The 14689-nt window shown below is 42.1% G+C and overlaps 1 pseudogene; it reads left to right on the forward strand.

The window, feature by feature from the left end:
* Positions 1–2485: 2485 nt before the first annotated feature.
* LOC138089845 (POU domain, class 5, transcription factor 1 pseudogene) lies at positions 2486–3565 on the forward strand (annotated as a pseudogene).
* Positions 3566–14689: the final 11124 nt, after the last annotated feature.

The following is a 14689-nucleotide window of genomic DNA, read 5'->3' on the forward strand; positions in this document are numbered from 1 at the left end:
CTTTCTGTAAAGGGATAGTAAATAAATACATTACATGTTGTGGGACATGCGGTCTCTACGATAATTACTCAACTCTGCCAGTATAGTATGAAAACAGCCACAAACAGGATGGAAATCAAGGGGTTTGGCTATGTTCTAAAAACTTTACAAAACAAGGAGTGGCCTAGACTTGGCCCATGGCTATAGTTGGCTGACCTTTGGTCTCAGTTCAGTTCAGTTCAGTTGCTCAGTTGTGTCCAACTCTTTGCGACCCCACGAATCGCAGCACGCCAGGCCTCCCTGTCCATCACCATCTCCCGGAGTTCACTCAAACTCAGGTCCATTGAGTCGGTGATGCCATCCAGCCATCTCATCCTCTGTCGTCCCCTTCTCCTCCTGCCCCCAATCCCTCCCAGCATCAGAGTCTTTTCCAATGAGTCAACTCTTCGCATGAGGTGGCCAAAGTACTGGAGTTTCAGCTTTAGCATCATTCCTTCCAAAGAAATCCCAGGGCTGATCTCCTTCAGAATGGACTCGTTGGATCTCCTTACAACTTTAGTTTCCATTATATTTTCACACTGCTTATTTACATCAAGCCAAATGCCAGGCTGGAAGAATCACAAGCTGGAATCAAGATTGCCGGGAAAAATATCAACAACCTCAGATATGCAGATGACACCACTCTCATGGCAGAAAGTGAAGAGGAACTAAAGAGACTCTTGATGAGGGTGAAAGAGGAGAGTGAAAAAGCTGCTTAAAACTCAACATTCAAAAAACTAAGGTCATGGCATCTGGTCCCATCACTTCATGGCAAATAGAAGGGGGAAAAGTGGAAGTAGGGACAGATTTTATTTTCTTGGGCTTCAAAATCACTGTGGACAGTAACTACAGTCATGAAATTAAAAGACACTTGCTCCTTGGAAGGAAAGCTATGACAGACTTAGTGTATTAAAAAGCAAAGACACCACCTTGCTGACAAAGGTCTGTATAATCAAAACTATGGTTTTTCCACTTACTACTAGTCATGTACGGATATGAGAGTTGGGCCATAAACAAAGCTGAGTGCTGAAGAATTGATGCTTTCAAATTGTGGTTCTGGAGAAGACTTTTGAGAGTCCCTTGGACTGTAAGGAGATCAAAGCAATTAATCCTAAAGAAAATCAACCCTGAATATTCATTGGAAAGACTGATCCTTTGGCTACCTGATGCGAAGAGCTGACTCACTGGAAAAGACCCTTATGCTGGGAAAGACTGAAGGCAAAAGAAGAGGATGGCAGAGGATGAGATGAACTCAACCAACTCAATGGAGATGAATTTGAGCAAACTCCTGGGTATAGTGGAGGACAGAGAAGCCTGGTGTGCAGTCCATGGGGTTCCAAAGAACCAGACATGATTTAGTGACTGAATAACAAAGAGCAAATAAGTAAAAGCTGCACTTAATTTATGACTGTGTAATGTAGCACATGGTGAAGACTGCTTTTTTTTTTGAAGAGGAAAATTTTCATACTTGCCTATTGCCAGCAGCTGGAAGTAAATTATTACAAGAACATTCATGAACCCAGTGAGACATGCATATTCTTGTTCTTGGCTAATCTTCCTCTGTTCCATCTTTCTCAACTGTGCAATTCTCTAGGGAGTTGGATGGCTCTGAATAAGTAAAATACACTTCATTCCCTAATAAATGTATGAAACTAGATGGTTTAATCCTATTTCTATTTACTCAAGAATTATGACAAAATTGTTTCCTGTAGGAAGGTCTCACCCACACCTTATACTACAAAGACATAACACTTTATATATAGCTATTTGGAAAGTGAGAAGTAAATCATATGAAGCAGTTGCACTGAACTGACCAGTTAAAAGACTAGCATATTAATATAAAAGATGGCTACTTAGCCATCAAAGAGCTCTATTCCCCTTTTAAATTAAATCACTATTGGTCAGAAGCAGCTGTCCACCCAGGCACATATATTTCCCAGCCTCCATAAATTGAAGTGGGGATTTGGACTGGTTCTGGCCAATGGAATGTAAGTAGAAGTAATGTTTTTACTTGCTGGTGGAGGGAGTTATTCTGGTATGCCTTTCCCACCTTCTCTTCACCCCTGTAGTGAACTGGAAATCACCTTGTTCATGAGGGTATAAGATGGAAGGACCCTTTATCTGCGAATCACTTGAAGAAGTGCTAACCAGGAGAGCTGCCAAACCAGGTATAACCTATTTGGACTTCGGGTGAGATGGAAGTAAACTTTTACTAGCTTAAGCCACTGAGATTTGGAAACATTTGTTACAGCAGTTAGCCTACTCTAACAGAATATACTTGAGTTGAATAAATGAGTCAAGTCACAATTTATTGAAGGATTTCTAAGATGAATGCAAAGATTAGAGAATCACATGTATAAGAAAAACTTGCAAGTTACAGTTTTTCCCATTTGTGCAATCCATTTATATGAGTTACCAGTCTGAGCTCATTTTCCTAGGCCCCCGGCTCGGGGTGCCTTCCTTCCCCATGTTGGGACACCTCACTTCTGACTTCGCCTTCTCGCCCCCGCCGGGCGGTGGAGGCGATTGGCCGGGAGGGCCAGAGCCGGGCTGGTTTGATCCTCGGAAGTGGATGAGTTTCCTAGGGCCTCCTGGTGGGTAGGGGATCGGACCGGGGGTTGTGCCCGGCGCCGAGGTGTGGCGACTTCCCCCGTGCCCCCCGCCCTACGACTTGTGCGGAGGGATGGCCTACTGTGTGCCGCAGGTTGGAGTGGGGCCGGTGCCCCCAGGCAGCCTGGAGACCCCTCAGCCAGAGGGCGAGGCGGGAGCCGGGGTGGAGAGCAACTCCGAGGGGGCCTCCCCGGACCCCTGTGCCACCCCCGCAGGAGCCGCGAAGCTGGACAAGGAGAAGCTGGAGCCGAACCCTGAGGAGTCCCAGGACATCAAAGCTCTTCAGAAAGACCTTGAACAATTTGCCAAGCTCCTAAAGCAGAAGAGGATCACTCTAGGATATACCCAGGCCGATGTGGGGCTCACCCTGGGGGTTCTGTTTGGAAAGGTGTTCAGCCAAACGACTATCTGCCGTTTTGAGGCTTTGCAGCTCAGTTTCAAGAGCATGTGTAAGCTGCGGCCCCTGCTGCAGAAGTGGGTGGAGGAAGCTGACAACAACGAGAATCTGCAGGAGATAGGCAAGGCAGAGACCCTTGTGCAGGCCCGAAAGAGAAAGCGGAGTATTGAGAACCGAGTGAGAGGCAACCTGGAGAGCATATTCCTGCAGTGCCCGAAGCCCACCCTGCAGCAAATTAGCCACATCGCCCAGCAGCTCGGGCTGGAGAAGGACGTGGACCGAGTGTGGTTCTGCAACCGCCGCCAGAAGGGCAAACAATCAAGCAGTGACTACTCCCAACGCAAGGATTTTGAGGCTGCTGGGTCTCCTTTCGCAGGGGGACCCGTATCCCTTCCTCTGGCGCCAGGGCCCAATTTTGGTACCCCAGGCTACGGGGGCCCTTATTTCACTACACTGTACTCTTCGGTCCCATTCCCTGAGGGTGAGGCCTTTCCCTTGGTGTCTGTCACCGCTCTGGGTTCTCCTATGCATTCAAACTGAGGTGCCTGCTCACCCCAGGAATGGGGGGCAGAGGAAGGGGAGAGCTAGGGAGAGAACCCTGGGGTTTGTACCAGGGCTTTGGGATTAAGTTTTTCATTCACTAAGAAAGGAATTGGGAACACAATGGGTGTGGGGGCAGGGAGTTTGGGGAAACTGGTTGGAGGAAAGGTGAAGTTCAGTGATGCTCTTGACTTTAATCCCCACATCACTCATCACTTTGTTCTTAAATAAAGAAACCTGGGACCTAAAAAAAAAAAAACAGTCTGAATGACTAGGGAGTTCTATTTATTAAATAAATTCTGATACCTAACATCTTTTATAACAATGCATCATTGCAGTAGCTCACCTAAACCACTGGATACTCCATAAGGTAGAATGTATTGTATGATACGTTTATTATACATTTGTAACACAAAGTGTAATCCAGAAAACAATCTGAAATTAAATTTGCATGCTCCAGGGCAGAATCTACTGAACCTCAGTCATTCAGAACCACTTCCTGAGTTTTCCATAGCTGTGTACCTCAAGTATTATTTTCTTCCTATTTTTCCAGCATCACTGACTCAATGGACATGAGTTTGAGCAAATTCTGGGAGACTGTGAAGGACAGCGAAGCCTGCTGCTGCTGCTGCTGCTGCTGCTAAGTCACTTCAGTCATGTCCGACTCCGTGTGACCGCATAGACAGCAGCCCACCGGGCTCCTCTGGTGCGCTGTAATTCATGAGGTCGCAAAGAGTCAGACATGACTTAGCGACTGAACAATAACAATTTCTCCAGAGAGTCTGAGTCCCACTCAGTCCCACTCAGTTCCACTTCTGCCCACTGGAGACTTGAAGATGGTTTACTCTGGGGCTACTTGAGGATCCTGGACTTTGTAGGACACAGGAGAGAATGGCTGGAGACTCAGGGAAAAGAACTATTTAGGTTTCTCCCAGGTTTGAACAGAAAGAAAGCCTCTGGAGCCTGGTAAGGGGAAAAATACACCAGATAACTGAAAGGGGCTGACACCCAAGTGAAAAAGCTTGTTATGGGGTGGGAAGAGCTTTATTCATTATATTTAAATTATATTTTCTTGTAGTGCTTACTATTTGGGGGTTAGGGAATCATTTGAGAATATAACGAAAGTTGTGGAATGTTTCCCCTTTCATATATACAAATGAGCATTAACTGCTCACACCTAAATTCTGGAAGCTGTTAGAGCCTTTGCAGTCCATCAGTCCTGAACCTCAGGTTAAGAATCCCTAGTTCCTTGTTGTTGCTTAGTCTCTAAGTCATGTTCAACTCTTTGCAACCCTATGGACTCTTACCTGCCAGGCCCCTCTCTCCATGGAATTCTCCAGGCAACTGGAATGAGTTGCCATTTCCTTCTCCAGGGAATCTTCCCGACCCAGGGATTAAACCCGGGTCTCCTGAATTGGTAAATAGATACTTTACTGCTGAGCCATCAGGGAAGCCCAGGAATCCCTATTATAGTGGGAGATTTAAAAGCTTCTCCTTAGGTTGATACAGCAATCTACTAATAAATAACGCAGACTCTTCCCTATGCAAGAGAGAACACAGCTATTCCTTCATCTCTTCTCCTATGACTGGGGATAAGGAGGAGGAAGGAAAGAGAGGTAATGTCCCTCTCAGGCTTTCCTGGCTATCCTGCACTGTCCCTAACCTCTATGCCTTGGTGTGGTACAGCAGTGGGGCACCATCAGTGGGATATTTGTTTCTTTGTTTCTCTTTTAAACTTTATTTTGAGAGAATTCTCTGGTGGTCCAAGGTTAGGACTCTGTGTTTCCACGGCAACAGGCGGTTCTATCCCTGGTCAGGGAACTAAAATCCTGCATGCTGGGTGGCATAGCCAAAAAAAAAGAAAATAGAAGAAAACCCTTATTTTGAAACAATATTACTTTCTCATGTAAGTTGCAAAAAAAAAATAGTACATGAACCTCAAAGACATGACAGTAAGTAAAATAAGCCACACACAAAAGAAAAAACACTGTATGATTCCACTTATATAATGCATCTAGAGTAGTCAAATTGACAGAGGAAGAAAGTAGAACAGTGGTTACCAGGTGTCTGGGGGAGATGAGATTGGGGAATTATTGTTAAGTGGGTACCCAGTTTCAGTTCAGGATGATGAAAGTCTCTAGAGACTGATGGTGATGGTTACACAACAACGAGAATGAAACTGATGCCACTGAACTGCATATTTAAAATACTATTGAAATGGTGAGTTTTATGTCAACATTCAGAAAACGAAGATCATGGCATCTGGTCCCATCACTTCATGGGAAATAGATGGGAAAACAGTGGAAACAGTGTCAGACTTTATTTTGGGGGGCTCCAAAATCACCGTAGATGGTGATTGCAGCCATGAAATTAAAAGATGCTTACTCCTTGGAAGAAAAGTAATGACCAACCTAGATAGCATATTGAAAAGCAGAGACATTACTTTGCCAACAAAGGTCCGTCTAGTCAAGGCTATGGTTTTTCCAGCGGTCATGGATGGATGTGAGAGTTGGACTGTGAAGAAAGCTAAGTGCCGAAGATGCTTTTGAACTGTGGTGTTGGAGAAGACTCTTGAGAGTCCCTTGGACTGCAAGGAGATCCAACCAGTCCATTCTAAAGGAGATCAGCCCTGGGTGTTCTTTGGAAGGAATGATGCTGAAGCTGAAACTCCAGTACTTTGGCCACCTCATGCAAAGAGTTGACTCATTGGAAAAGACTCTGATGCTGGGAAGGATTGGGGGCAGGAGGAGAAGGGGACGACAGAGGATGAGATGGCTGGATGGCATCACCAATTTGATGGACATGAGTCTGAGTGAACTCTGGGAGATGGTGATGGACAGGGAAGCCTGGCGTGCTGCAATTCATGGGGTCGCAGAGTCAGACACAACTGAGTTACTGAACTGAACTGATGTCATGTACATCACAATAAAAAATAGTACAGAGAGTGTCCATGTACCCTATCTCCCAACAGTAATGTCTTACCTAGTGACGTCGCTCAGCCGTGTCTGACTCTTTGCGACTCTGTGGACCATAAGCCTGCCACACTCCGTCTAAGGGATTTTCCAGGCAAGAATACTAGAGTGGGTTGCCATTTCCTTCTCCAACTGTCTTACATAACCAGAGTACAATTATCAAAACAAGGAAATGGGCATTGGTGTAATACTATTAACTACAGAACTTACTTGGATTTCACTTTTCCCATGAGCTCAGGGTATGTGTGTGTGTGTGCGTGTGTGTGTGTAGTTCTATGAATTTTATCACATTACGTAACTATCACCATAGTCAGAGTACAAAACTGTATCAAACCTCCACTTTACAGATTAGGAAACTGAGGCAGTTTGACAATTAAGTAAACTGTCAAAAATTTTACAACCAATAGGTGCCAGAACCAGGCATCTTACCCAGTAAGATCAGCTCTGAAGTGCATGCCTCTTAATCAAAGGTTAACCAAAACTGTAAATATAGGGCATAAATGCATCCATATATGTGTATTCAAGAAGTCTGTTCTGTGGTACTTGAATATTTTAGACTATATATGGCATAATACAAAATAGTACACAATGCATTTCAGCATTGTACCTAAACTGGGTCAAATCCAGAATTTCATGCTGGGACTTACTATTCACTTAGTATTTTCTAGCTAAAAAGTAAATTTAAAGACTGGCATGAGACATGTTATCCTGACAAAGGAAGAGAAAAAATTTAGCTTTGTGAAAAATCCGAACTGAAATTTTCCAAGTCAAATTGTTCATGATTTGGTTTATTTTTATCCTCAATAATAAATTCAAATCACTACCATTTAACCATGATAAAATAGGCCCATCTCATGTTATTACATTTTTACCTCCTATTAAGCAAATATTTTAGTTACTAGAATATCTAAATAGTTCCACTATGGGGACAAATTTTTTTTTAAATACATATGATTAACACTGAATTTTCTTGTGTGATTTTACAGCTTTTTATGAATACCTGATATGTTTATTTTTATGATCATAAACTGAATATATGTTCATTTTAAGAAGTCTAAAATTTCTGTAAAGATGCAAAGGGGGAAAAACCCAATACTTCCCAAAATTGTCACCTGGAGGCAATTTCCTTGTATATCAAATTTCTGTGGGACTTGCCCAGAGTTAGAATAAAATGCTGACATTTTCAAAAACCGAAAACTCTAATTTACAGAAATAAGAGTATAAATTTTCTGACCTTGGAATCAGGTTTTAAAATAGTATGGTATTTGGGGTTTATATTCCCGAGTGTGAATACAGGCATGAACAGCCTGAAAGGACTTAACACAGTAAGCGACTGGAGCTCATAATAAAAGAAGTCCTCAGGTTACGTCAAATTAACAGTCTCATTATTTCTCTCTGCTCCACAGATCATCAGTTCAATCCAACAGCATCTACCTTCAGAAGTGTGGAAGAAAAAGAATGTTGATTTTACCCTGTGAATATGAATAATTCACAGAACCATACATTTTTTAAAGCAATATTTTGGTCTAGTCCCCTCAGTGGAGAGGAAACTGAGGCTCTCAGAAACTGTCTAGAGCTCTACAGTGAGCTGGCAGCCTGGACCACACCATATTCCCTGATGTCCTTCCATCCTCCCCAAGGCCCCGGACATGCCCCTCCACCCAACTCAACAAGATGATGGAGAGCAGGATTCCTAGAGCTGACGTGGGAAACTAAGAGAGAGCTAAGTTCTATTTTCACCTCTTATCTACTTAATATCTGTAAGGAAAATTGACCTTATTCTTTTGTATTTATTCCTTTTAGAAACATTACTCAAAGCATATGTCCTTTACCCAAAATCAACAACAACAACAAAACCTTGCTAATTTTTTAGTTATTAATACTAGTTTAGTTTAGTTTTTAGGCCTGGCGTGCTGTGATTCATGTGGTCGCAAAGAGTCGGACACGACTGAGCGACTGAACTGAACTGAACTGAGTTTACTTTGGACTACTTTTCCACTTTTTATCAATAAACTCCCAAATTTAAATTAAATCTTTTCATCCTTACATACCTTTTCCTAATTGTATATGAAGATATTAAGATTTCCCAGATGGTCAACAGACACATGAAAAGATGCTCAACATTGCTAATCATCAGGGAAATGCAAATCAAAACCACAATGAGATATCATCCCATGCCTGTCAGAATGGCGATCATCAAAAAGAAAACAAATAGCAAATGTTGGCAAGGATACGGAGGAAAGGGAACCCTTGTACACTGCTGATAGGAATATAAATTGGTACAGTCAGTATGGAAAACAGTATGGAGGTTTCCCAAAAAGCTAACAATAGAACTACGGTGTGACTCAGCAATTCTACTCCTGGGTATTTATCTGAAAGACACAAAACACTAATTCAAAAAGACACATGTACCCCAATGCTCATAGCAGCCTTATTTACAACTGCTGTCAAGACACAGAAGCAACCTGTGTCCATCAGCAGATGAATGGACAAAGAAGATGTGCAACACACATACACACATACACAATGGCATATTATTTGGTCGTAAAAAAGATGGAATTTTGTCATTTGCAGCAACATGGATAAACGTGGAGGACGTTATGCTAAGTGAAATAAGTCAGGTAGAAAAAGACAAATACTGTATGATAATCACTTAGATGTGGAATCTAAAAAATACAACAAACTAGTGACTAAAAGTTGGACACGACTGAGCGACTTCCCTTTCACTTTTCACTTTCATGCATTGGAGAAGGAAATGGCACCCCACTCCAGTGTTCTTGCCTGGAGAATCCCAGAGACGGGGGAGCCTGGTGGGCTGCCATCTATGGGGTCGCACAGAGTTGGACACGACTGAAGCGACTTAGCAGCAGCAGCACTGACTAAAACAAACAAACAAAAAAGAAGCAGACTCACAGATACAGAGAACAAACTAGTGGTTACCAGCAGGGACCAGCAAGTGGGGAACGGAGAGGCAGTATAGAGGTAGGGGACTCAGAAGTACAAACTATGAGGTGAAACATAAGCTACAAGAATGCATTGTATAACATGGGAAATATGGCCAACATAACAACTATCTAATAATTATAATGACTTTAAATAATATTTATAATTATTTTATAATTATTATAATATATAATTTTATAATATAATATATAATTATTTTAATATATAATTTTATAATATAATATATAATTATTTTAATATATAATTTTATAATATAATATATAATTATTTTATAATAATTATAATAATTGGCCTTCCCTGGTAGCTCTGTCAGTAAAGAATCTGCCTGCAGTGCAGGAGACCCGGGTTGATTCCTGAGTTGGGAAGAGCCCCTGGAGAAGGAAATGGCAACCCCCTCCAGTATTCTTGCTTGGAAAATCCCATGGACAGAGGAGCCTGGTGGGCTACAGTCCATGGGGTTGCAAGAGTTGGACATGACTTAGCAACTAAATCACCATCACCATGAATGGATAACAACCTTTTAAAAAAAGTAAAGCATTTCATAAAGCACTTTGTGGCTAATATCAGATTCTAATAGTTAAATTGATGCTCAAACTTTCTGACTCTCAATTTTCTTTTTTTTTTTTAATAATTTTATTTATTTTTGGTTGTGAAGGTCTTCGTTGCTGCCTGTTGCTTTCCCTAGCTGTGGCACATGAGCTTAGTTGCTCCTTGGCTCAATTTTCTTTTAAGTAAGAGTTTCAGACAAAAGGAAGGAAGCAATTCATTCTAACCCACATTTCAATATCTACAATGTAGTTTTATACTTTATACCCTAAAACCATAAGACACTGAGTATTATCTATGAAAATCATGAATCACTATGTTGTATACCTGAAACTAATATAATATTGTTAAGTCAGCCATAAACATTTTTAAAAAAAGATGTTCAGTATTAAATATAATCTGCCTAACCAAGGTAAGATATGAAATTGTTATTTTTTTTAAAAGGGAGCAATATGTTAAAGAAAAATAATGCTGATAATCTATAGATAGGCATGAAATGGAAAAACAGAATAATCAGTTCAGAAGAATCAAACAGTTTCCCACACACACAAACATACTCAAATTTTATAGAGGGGGAAAAAACCCTCAACATGATAAACCAAAACAAACAGAAAAAAAAATTTAAGGTCAATTTGGAAGTATCACCTGCGCTTCGGTACAGGCTTCCCAATGGCAAATGACTGAAGAATGCAACAATAATAATCTACAAATACACTAAGGAAACATTACTATGATGAATGTATTTTTGAGCGTATTCTTCAAAGTTGTTAAAATATCACCCGGTCCTAGCTTAGAGTTGGGGTCTAGACAAGGAAAGGACAAGGGAAGAAAGTTCTATTTCTTAAAAGGAACTATGACAGCCATCTGTGACATCGTTATCCAAGTCAGCCTTTCCTTGGAAGACTAACAAGTATCTCTTATTGATAGGCATTATCATGGGATGCTCTGCAATTTAATAAAAACCATATCATCTGGGCTTCCCTGGTGGCTCAGCGGTAAAGAATCCGCCTGCCAATGCAGGAGACATGGGTTCGAATCCGTAATCCAGGAAGCTCCCACCTGCCACAGAGCAACTAATCTGGTGTGCCAGAACTATTGAACCTGTGCTCTAGAGCCCAGGAGCTGCAATACGGAGCCCAAATGCTATAACTAACTACTGAAGCCAGAAGCCCTACAGCCCGTGCTCAGAAACAAGAAAAGCCGCTGCAATGAGGAAGCTGTGCGCTGCAACTAGAAATTAGCCCAGCTTGCCACAAGAAAAGCCCTGTGAGCAGCAATGAAGACCCAGCAGAGCCAAAAATAAATAAATACAATGAAAAAAAAAATATGTATCATCTGAAAAGATTATCTGCCTCTCTGTGCTGAAAGTACACACAGAAATTAAATCCTATTTGAAACATTTCCCAGCCTATCACCTATGTTCAAACTTCCCAAGACATAAGACAACCACACCCCCTTTGCTGCTAAGTCGCTTCGGTCGTGTTCGACTGTGCAACCCCACAGACGGAAGCCCACCAGGCTCCCCTGTCCCTGGGATTCTCCAGGCAAGAACACTGGAGTGGGTTGCCATTTCCTGCTCCAATGCATGAAAGAGAAAAGTGAAAGTGAAGTCGCTCAGTCATGGTCCGACTCCTAGCGATCCCATGGACTGCAGCCCACCAGGCTCCTCCATCAGTGTACTAATACAGGCTCAGTCCAAACCAGGGCTCATGGTGGTCACTGAAAATGAGTATTCCAAAGATGGTCTAAATAAAATCAAAGATCATCACAATAGTAAACCAGAATTTTCTGTTTGAAAAAACAATAAATCATCCTATAATGTAAACTAGTTACTTCATAGTTTATTTGCTAACAGAGGTTTCGAGCACCCACTATTCTTAAATATGGGCAGCGACATATACCCATCACTGGACACTGATTTGGTACTATTTATAATAACAACCAGGCTTCCCAGGTGGCGCTAGTAAGAAAGAACTCGCCTTCCAATGCAGGAGACCTAAGAGACACGGGTTCCCTGGGTCAGGAAGATCCCCTGGAGGAGGACATGGTAACCCAATCCAGTATTCTTGCCTGGAGAATCCCATGGACAGAGGAGCCTCGTGGTCTACAATCCATAGGGTCACAAGTGTCAGACACCCCTAAAGCGACTGAACACTCACATACATAATAAAAACCATTAAAACAGCTATTATTTCTTGAGACTCCATTGTGTTCCAGGTCTTTAAAAGGTGGTTTTATGTACATTATCTAGTTTAATTCTCTTAAAGAGTCTTATGAGGAAGGCTCTAGCCAACTCTATTTCATACAGGAGAAAACCAAGATGCAGCCCACTGCACACAGAAGCTATGGTGTGTGCTAGGTCGCTCTTCTGATTTTCAAGGCAAGAATCCTGGATTAGGTCACCAGGCACTCCCCTAGGGGATCTTCCTGACCCAGGGATGGAACCCAAGTCTGTCGGCATCGCCTACAGGGCAGGCAGATTCTTTACCCACTGAGCCACCTGGGAAACCCACACAGAAGCGTAACCTGGGGCTTTTTCAGACAGACACCTTCCTTAGTTAACTGGTTTCTCCTGGGTGGCGGGTTTTATCTTAGACCAACAATTCCTCAACTGTTCACCAAGGCACTGGGAGTGCTGTGGCAAATTCACAGGGACAACTCAGGATTTCTGAAAATTTCAAGGGAAACACAGTGTACTCAACACGCTGGACGTTGAACCTACAGGCTGGTGGAGTTCACAGTTTCCAAATCAGATCCTATCACATTCCTACCAATGACACTGTAACTCTGCAAAGCATGGGTTTTCAGTGGTTGCTGTGATAAAAAGTGAGTGCTGCAGAAAAATTAATGTGGGACAGGAAATGAGACTGTGATCCAATCAGATCCCAAGTGTGTGTGTGTGTGTGTGTGTGTACACACACATCCCATTTGAAACTGGTTATTTAAGAATGATATAAATTTTTTTCTCTTAGTTTATGTGTGTCATTTTTCTTCAAACAGCTTTTATGTTGTTAGGATATAAATACTTATTACGTTATTTCAACCTAACTACTTACTAGCTACCAAAAACTAGGGGCACTGTGAAAAAATTACTGAGATACAAAGGGCACCATGAACCAAGTTTAGGAATCTCTGATTAACCAAGAAGTGACTGAATGTGTACAATTCACAGAGGAGAGCTGTGAGTCAACCCAAAGAAATAACTTAAAAGTCCCGAACACAAACATCACAACCAGAAAAAGAAGAATTTAGGTTAAAACCGTTTTTAAAGGTCACTCTCAGCTGGCTTAATCCTTCAAATCCCAATACAATGTCCTCTGGATAATTGGTATTTTTTTAAAAGACTTCTAAAACACAGGCGTGCAAATTACTGTTTTTCCAATTCTTAGAGACTCAAGCAAAGCTTTCAAAATTATAGCCTCCAAGCTATGTTTGAAGAGACTGGGCCTCCCCCATACAGACAGAACACCCCCGCGGAGCCTTGCCAACGAAACCGGGGGCAAAGCGTGACAGAGAGACTGCTCACCCCAGCACTTTGATACTTTCAGCTTTTTTGTGGTTTGCATCTTACTCTCAATATCCTGCTTTTAAGTTCTACAGGCTCCAGGTTCCTGTGAAAATGGTTATTTAGAAACTTGCCTTCCACAGAGTTTCTCATATCAGATATTAAGTGTGAAAAGCAATGGGGAAATAAACACAAAAGCCAGACTAGTGATTCCTCTGGGAGATAAAAGAGAAGTGGAATGCCAAGGGGAGGAGTGCTCGGGGCTGCAGGTTTCTAAGGATGCTCTGGCTCTTCAGCTACCTGGGTGTGTCTTCTGGTCTTATTTTTTAATTTGCACTTCTCCATTTGTTGCTTTCTGAATGCACGCTATAGTTCACAGTGGCGGCCCCAGAATTTCAGCATATGCGTGCCCTGGGAGCTGGATGTGTGCCTTGTCTCTAAGCAGAGTTGTCTCTAAGCAAACTGTCTGCTTTTACTTGGATTATGTACTTATCTGGAGAGGCTGATGGGTCTGAGTGAGAAGCGAAGGTTAATTTTTGGTGCCACCACTGAACCAGGAGTTAACAAATTGGTATTTTGTTATCACCTTTGGTTTATATCTCCCAATGTGCCATCAGTTGTTTTCCTGGGTTCTTATTCCCTTCCACCCTTCTTCCTCTGTCCCCTCATTTATGACCTAGAGTGCAGAAAACTCTTCTAATTAGAATGCTTAATTTTTAAAAAAATTCTTCATTTACAATATATTAAGCAGCTGCTAAGGATGATGGAAGATAAACAGGTGCAGTCAGCAGGTAGGACACCAGGAGAACCAAGGTTGCTATTGCTATTTTAAGGATGGGACCCCCTCTCCCCAGAGACCATCAGTACACTGTGGGACCACCATGGCCCCAGGTGTGTTTGTATTCATTGCCCAAGTTCTTCCCACTAACATTGGCCTAGTAGATGTTACCTAAACGTGAAATGACTATCCTCATCCACAGACTCACAGAAAGGATGCCCAATGTTCAAGAGCTCTATGCCAAGCTTTTCACTTATATTTAATTTCTACAACAGTACTACCAGGCTATGTACAAATACACCCAGTTTACCTGAGGCTTAAAAAAGTGAATTTTCCAAAGTCACACAACCTAACAAGAC

The sequence above is a fragment of the Capricornis sumatraensis genome, chromosome 13 (assembly GCF_032405125.1).
Source record: "Capricornis sumatraensis isolate serow.1 chromosome 13, serow.2, whole genome shotgun sequence".
NCBI lineage: Eukaryota > Metazoa > Chordata > Mammalia > Artiodactyla > Bovidae > Capricornis > Capricornis sumatraensis.